Source organism: Dermacentor silvarum, chromosome 4 (assembly GCF_013339745.2).
Source record: "Dermacentor silvarum isolate Dsil-2018 chromosome 4, BIME_Dsil_1.4, whole genome shotgun sequence".
Taxonomy (NCBI): domain Eukaryota; kingdom Metazoa; phylum Arthropoda; class Arachnida; order Ixodida; family Ixodidae; genus Dermacentor; species Dermacentor silvarum.
The window spans coordinates 64,049,988-64,058,263 of NC_051157.2; positions in this window are offsets into that span (position 1 = coordinate 64,049,988).

Genomic DNA, 8,276 nt, shown 5'->3' on the forward strand with positions numbered 1-8,276 from the left:
GCTGATGGCACCTAGCACTACCAAGCCATCCCCAGCACTTTCCAGAATGTATTGTATTGATTACGGATTGATTATTGATTACCTATTGATTGGCTATTGATTGGTTATCGCAAGGCATTGGTCACGTATTTGGGCTAGGCTAAGTACTACCGAGTCATCCCCAACATTTTCACGAATTGTTTTGATTATTGATTCATCATCGATTGGCTACTGATTGACTATCGATTGGTTATCGTAAGGTATTGCCCACGTATTTGGGCTTGGCTAAGCACTACCAAGACATCCCCAGAATTTTCCGGAATTTATTTATTATTGATCGATTATCGATTAGCCATTCATTGACTATCGATTGGCTATCGATGACTGACTAAGCTTAAGTAGTCCCAACCATGCTTAGCTAGACTTAGCCAGGCTCAGCTTCGCTAGTTCACATGGGCTGTAATAAAAGTTATTTCACTCACTCACTCCTGGGCATGTGCCCTTTCTGTGCGCACAACCGCCAGGATTTGCCCACATTTTTTGTTCGCAGTTGACACATTACGCGCGGCTTAAACAGCTCCGCTGTTGAAATGGGCTTGCAACTGCGAGCAGCGCAATGGGTTGCCAAATGTGATAAACTGGCGTCCTTACGTACCTTAAGTCTCTCTTTGTCTGTGTTTGATTTGTTCGCGCTGTAAGTAACAATTGCCAATATCTGCTCCAAGTAACTTTGTCTTTTCAGAAGATCACCTTTTTTAATCTTTTCTTTTCACACGCCAACTTGTGTATAAAACCTTTATTCGTATTAATCTTGCATATACCTCAGTCATTTTGATTATCCTTACAAGACTTGCTAATTACCTCTCTGAGAGTACTTCATACTATCGCGGCCCGCTTTATAATTACATCCAAGACTGGCAGATAACAACATAATATCCCATGCTGTCACTTCGTCGCAAGATAGTCCGATTTGTTTGCCTAACCCCTTTCTCTTTTTCTAAGCTGGCTACTGGTTGCTGTCTTGCATGACTGGCCAGTTCTGGGTATAGTGCAAACCATTACCGGATGTGGTGCCAGGCGAGGCGGCCCGGGGCGGCCGGCAGGTAATCTACGCAATGCGTGAGCACCAACCCAAACACGCCTTCGTTGTCAACGCCGTCTTCATCTTTGACCACAGTCAAATTTACCTAAAAGGAAGGGAAGATTATCGCCAATGTGCATGCGGCATTTATTGTGCGCCTTCGAAAAATATCCCTTTAGTAAGTGTTCGAAACAGTTATACGGTCATTATCCTCACTATTTCCCGGGGTCCTAAGACAACCGCACGTCACAACCAGTTCACATTCATTGTCAGGGGTGATGTGTGGGGAAAGTTTAACGTTTCTGGCTTAACTGCGTTCGTTGCGAATAATAATAATTCCTCTGGATTTAATCCTCTATATATATTCGATTTTCCTCTATATTCATGGGTTATGCTACGCGCCCGCCGTGTTCTCGGTTAACTGTAAACTAGTCACCTTGTTTAAGTTTCGCTGAAGTAGAGGACAGGTTTTTACGGTGATGTGTAGGTAAAGTGCGAAGTGTGTGGTTCAATTACGGTGCAGAATTCAGCTAACACTCCTGGAAGAACTATAGCAGCCGCCGAGATTGAATCTGGTGAAAACGGGGAGGGGGTGACACTACATGATTGATGTGCATGCAATGTTAACAGTCTGCGGGTGAAAATGCGGGCAACATTGCAAACGACCAACGTTGCGTGCAACGGTGTAAAGTGTGCGGTTTGATTACAGGCAACTGGAATGCTTAACGCAACTGCTCGAAAGAAAGTTTCGTTAGAAATTGGGCTGTGCTTTTGCAAGGCCACACAGTTTTTTTTTTTCTACAGCAGATTTCTTGCCCATGGTGCGGATGTCCCTGTGAATGCTCGTCCGGCGTGAATGTGCCCGCTAACCGCTTCTAAAGGCTGACCGCCGATTGTGAATGTTTGTTTTTTGCGAGGGGGTGGAAAATTAGCTCGCTTCTGGCGCGTAATCTTAAAAGCAAGCTCTTAGACTTGGCCGTTCAAGTGCCGCGTCATTTCTCGCAAATCATCCAAATGCAGCGTTGTCACGCGACTTTTCATAGTGAATCCATGCTGGCGGCAGAGGCTGATTTTCCAGTGGTGGTTGTCTCAGCCACTACGTGAATTTTCTGATTTCCTTCTTCAATCACTCACTAAGGTGAAATACGCCTCCATGCCCGCTACCCCTCTCTCTGGGAACGGCCGAGTGTGCAACCGCAGAGATCGGCCGGCAGACAGTGAATGAATGAATGAATGAATGAATGACTGACTGACTGACTGACTGACTGACTGACTGACTGACTGACTGACTGACTGATGAATTAATGAATTAATTAATCAATCATTCAATCAATCAATCAATCATCCAATCAATCAATCAAATAGTACCACTGTGATTGTTCTGAGCAGGAGCCGTTGGGTGGCCGAGTCCGGCATGGCGAGTCACTGGAAGAACCTGCTGGTGGAGCGGAGCCAGTACACGTCTGGCGGCGCCGGTGGCTCGTCGCAGTCGGCCCAGACGATGAGCACCGCGTCGCCCCTGCAGCTGCAGGACGTCGCGGCCGTGCTGCAGCTCCTTATGGTCGGCGCCTGCGTCTCGCTGCCCGTGCTCGTCGCGGAGATCGCCGTCCACCGGCACTGCGCCGCCCGTCGCCGATGCTGCTGCTGCACCTTCGGCGGGGGCCTGCCCGCACGCCGCGAGACCCTGCCGGCGAGAAAGCGCGCACTGTGGCGACGCGGCGTGCTCTGATCTGGCGACGAAGGACGAGCCTGGTCTGCGCGGTGTGGCCGCGCCAGTTTTATCCGCTAGAGCACACCGCTTGGTACACACCCTGCCGTTAGCTGACGGTGCTCGGAACACGTGCTCAGGCTTGTAAGGTGCCTGTATAGCGCACTGGAGGCTCGCGGCTTGCATTACTCTTGGTAGAGTCTGTGAGCCGTAGACATAGTGGCTTCATAGCACGTTAAATGCTCGTGACTTGCGCATCACTCCACGTAGTTCGTAGAGCGTAGAGAATATCACATGGAGACCAAGAAATGTGCATAGTCTGTGCAAGCTCTTTCGGAAAAAAAGAATTTATATTGCTTTGCAACCTTCGCGAGACCCTTCTGCGGATGCTCAATAACAGTGTCGAAAGCTGTGCGGTTAAGCCATCAGCCGCGATAACTTAGGGTCGATGCGCTGCGGAGCTCGAGGTCGTGAGTTCGATCTCGAACGCGGCGGCCGCAGTTCGATGGGGCAATATGCAAGAATGCTTGTGTACTTATTTTTAGGTGCACGTTAAAAAACTGTTCTGGTCAAAATTTATCCCGAGTCCCCTACTATACGGCGTGCCTCATGATCAGAATGTGGTTTTGGTGCGTAAAACCCCAGAATTTTAAATTAGTGGGCAACCACATTTAATGTGGCTATGCGTTTACTATTCCATATGAGGAGAGTGGTTAGTACAAGTAGTTATTAAAACTACACACGTAGAGCCTATGAGTCACACCGTGTGTAGTGTTTTGATGACGTCGCATTGCGGTAGCCTGCCCAGAGGTCTTCAGGTATATATGTCCAGTGCTTCTCCCAACTGTAAATGTCTGCTTTAGCGGCAACATTATAGCTGCCTTACAATGAAAAGTTCTAATCATAAACGCTACTTCGGTGCCACCATGCTCTTAGGTTTCGTTATAGATTGCACAGCAGGTACCATCTCTTGCTGCGCACGCAAGTTTTCTACTGAGCCGTTATACATGTATAGATGTGAGAGGACCCCCTGCGTGTCATGCGATACCCGATAGTTTGTCAACGCCATTTCTCCAACGAAGTAGCACCGTATGAGTGCTTGCAAGCTAACCTGAACCCCTACAACCATACACCCCTACCATATCTCCCCCTTAAAAAAATAAAAAATAAAACGCCGTACGAAAATCAGTTTAAGTTGTCCTTCCTTACCAGCTTCGTACATGTGCGTCACGCACTGCAAGCGTTTGTGATGAAAATCTTGAAAATAAACTGATGCCCACGCTTAGAGTTGTTTTCCTTTCTTTTCTAGTCATAGACACTCGTGTGTAAAGAACACCGATGCTTCCCACAGGCATGTAAAGAATAGACGTACCACAATAATATAAGTTAAACATCAGCGGTGTGAGAACTGCTCCGTTCCTACTTCTACACTGGGAATTTTGCATTTGTATGATCAATAAAAGTAGTTTGTTTTGCACAGTATGTTGAACGAGAAACTTTCTTGTTCTTATTTCTGTGTTGCTCCCTGTGAACATATCTGCCGATAACGCGTAAATAGTGAGACAGTGGTGTCCATGGAGTCTTTCACCACAGGAATACTTTTTAAAGCAAAAGCTTTACTAACCTAGTCGAGCCGAGTTTCGCCGTCGCCAGCAATTTGACCTTCATTTGACCGCAGCTGCGCTGTAGCTTTGGCAACGCATCACGTGACTCCCTGCCGCCGCTTGCGCTAGCCGTCACCACCGGCTTGGCGCATGCGCTTTCCGCAGCTGGGTCACCACCTGACCCGTGACTCGCCGCGCGTCTGGCTAAGAGGAGCGCCGCGCTCGCCTAGTCAGTGCGAGCTTGGCCATGGATGAGAGCGAGACCAGGCCATCTTCTCTCAGCGTTGCGCGGGAGCGGGAGGCTTTGAGCCGTCGTCGGCAAGCGGCGTCTGACCACCCCGCGGATACGGCCCGGCGAGCTGCTTCACTGGAGAGCGTCCGGAATGTCAAGCGCGCGAAGCTAGCGTCGGATACTGAGGCAGAGTGAGCCGTTCGGCTCGCAAGACGCTTGGACTTGTCGGCTTATAATTTATGCCTGGCGCAACGATGAGTGTATACCTAAGTATAATAATTACAGCTAAACCAAAGGTGTTAACCAAGTGAAACCAAGACATAGCCAAGCTAAACCAAGCTTTCGCTTTGCATATCCAGAGTTAGCTGAGCTAAGCCGCGGCCATTTTTTGGAGAGAATTGTCGGCGCTTGAAAAAAGAGCTTTTAACACGAAAGTGTTTTATGCCGGGGTCCACCAAGACTTCACTGACGTATATATACGTCATAGAACATAATACAAAGAAAGAAACCAGAAGAAAAAGTTCCACAAACATGCAAAATTTGGAAATCGAACCCACGACCTCTCGGTCCGCGACGATAGATCGCCGAGCGTTTAACCCATTGCGCCACAAACGCATTTGCAGAGAGCTACACAGACGCGCCTTATATATCTAACCATAGCCTCCTCTATAAGTATAGAGGAGGCTATGATCTAACACTCCTCCGTGTACCCGCGCTCTTGCTCGGGGCGGTGCCGCCGCCTACGAGCAGAAAAGAGAAGTACTGCATTATGACACTAACGCGCACCGACAGTGAACGCTTCGGTGGTCTCAGCACTACGACGCCTCGATGCCAGCATTCGAAGGGACGCTGGCATCAAGAAGCACTACCAACTAGGTGGCGTTCACCGTACTCAGCACAGCGGAGCGTCGCCTCCGCAATTAGCTCTGAAAATGTTTCTGAAGTTGATCGCGGAGGCTGCAATTACGACGCGCTGTACGCGCTGATTTGACTCGGTGACGATTCAGTTACATGCTTTGTCTTGCGCGTTGTATTAGTGTGTCAGTTACGTGCTTCGTCTTTCGCGTTGTGCTAGCGTGTGCAGCGTAGTGCAGCTTCCATATGCACGACGGTTGCTCATGGTCATCGACGTTGGTAGTCGTGATGGAGGAGACGTGCCACCAGGCGTCAGCGTGGGTGCATCAACGCCTAAGGGCGCTTTAGCCACAAAACACCAATAGACATTATATATCAATGTGCAATAAACATTACACTACTTCTGTGAAGACACGTTTCACTTTCGTGTTCTATACCGATTCCTATATAAGAGGGATCAACCACATTTTTCTCTATCTCGGCAAACAGTTAGGTAATGTCTTTGGTTTGAATAGCAGCGCAGGAAGCAAAAAAAAAATATCAACTTTGACCAAATTTTTAATCAAATGTCAACTTTCATTTCGACATTGGTTAAAGCATGAAGCTTTCACGACATTACAACTCAGCGTGTGGTACGAGAGTATATACAACAAAGTTTCTTTTCCCTATTTTCTGTTACGCTCCAAAAACGCTGCTATCGATATTGAGTAGTCGCTAATGTTTAAACATTTTTTTTCATCAACACACTACGATCCCGACGTGCCAGGTACAAGGTCGGACGCTGCGTTGTAACCGGATAGCAACTCGTCTCTTATAGCTCGGCTGCTGCGCTCGTAACGTTAAACGTGGCGTCAAGACGGGCGTCCCATCGATCACCACTCGGCTCGGGGTCACAAACGCCAAGAAGGTCGCGCTTCGCATTGTTCTTTCCTGATCGAAAGGCTCACAGTGGCCGAAATGTACATAAAGCAAAACGAAACGAAACAAAGCTAAAAAAAAAACGAAACGAAACGAAAAAATAAAAACACTAATGGCGGTGATCAAACGGTTCACCAGGCCCGTCCGACGAGTGGTGATTGCAAAAGCTTGGGAAGTCTGGCTGATTATGGTACGTGGGCGTGAAGTTACCGGGCGACTGACGGGTCAACTGCGAAACTTCTTTTTTAGTTCAAGAGGAACGAGCCGGAAACAAAACGCAATGTGTCACGCGGAAGGGCAATAATGAAGACGCAAGACTTGATTTGCAGCCACCTCTCAAGAGTGACCTTAGGATGAGCGCTCGGAATGCTGTCGTGTTACCAACCTACGGATGAAGAATGGGGCATGGAATGGTGCGCAACAGTCTGTGCGCTTGGAAGAACTAAGCAGGCGACCATTTGACTGCAAGGAAAAGTACTCCGTCGTGGTTTGAATCGCCACCTCATATCGTTTTGTCGCGTGTTGTTGCAGTGCCACATTTTTCGAGTGATATCCACCGCACGCGTGCGCGTATGGCTCTTGTAGGCATCTTGAGACCTCTCGCAGAGGATGCTTCCGGTAGATCTTCGAGGAACATGGTACTTACCTCGTGAATGTTTCTCGGTAGAATGTCCATACAAAGGTACATCACCATCAAAACTTCCAACCATATATTTACTGCTTGCGACGCGTAATGTGTCCCAGCTCCAGTCGTCATGGTCAAGGGAGCAGCGTATCTACTATTCAACCGAGAGTGGAAAAAGAACGGCGCGGCTTAAAGCGGCATAATTTGTCAGTGCTAGCTTCACAGTCCCCACAATTTGTCGCTGGGGCCGGCAAAGTATGGTTGGCGACGCTCATATGGCGTCATGCACTTAGTAGTATACTGACCATCTTCGTGCATGCGCGCGCTTCGCACGGGAGCAGGTTACGCGTCAGACAGACATGTCGTCCATATAGTATAACACGCAAGACCGTGTGTTCGCGGGTTTCACACCAAGGCCGAGTTCAGGCCGTAGTCGCAGTAGACGCTTCAGTAACGTTGATCGCAATGGACGCTTTGTACGAAGTTGTCGAAAGAGTTGTGGAGTTTGTTTTGATTCGCCCTCACGCATTGAAATATCGCACGTTATAGCAAACTTGCGATAGCATTCATGTGTGGTCGATCGCGCATTTACGGACACTTGTAACTTGTTGGCAATGATCCTATGTCCGACGTGGTAAGCAGTGCCATATGAGGCGTAGTCGTTGTAGCCCACAGCAGAAACATCGCTGCTCCTTATAATAACGCAGTGGCTGCTCGAGTTACTATAGAAAGCGCACCACGATTTATCTAGACGCCACTAATACGCGTTCTCTTGCAGGACCTTTTTCTTGGGCGTTGCTTACAATGAAGCTCGTGCATTTGTCAGGGAAAGAAAGTTTAAGATCAGAGAGGTTGGTTTCGGGTATATTGCTTTGACAGCTACTCTAGCTGCGTCGGAGAAATGGACAAGGAGAAAAAAAATGAAACCAGCTCATTAAAAGCACCCCAAAGGCAAATTCAACCGATCATTACAGAGCGCTCTGCTTTGCAGTGCTACAATAATCGTTAGAGCTTTAAATCTGTATTAATGAAATGACTAATAGCGATTAATCTACCTTCGTTATGGCCAGCAGAGCCTGCTGATGCTTCCCATTAAAGCTTATTTACCTTCTCACACGATGTCTGTAACGTGGCCGGAACGTTTAAATGACCATGCGCTTGTACCATATGTGAAAACGGGCGACTATTTTACTACAGTCAAACCCGAATATACCGAACCCACATATAACGAATTAAATTACGGGGTTTTACGTGCCAAAACCACGATCTGATTA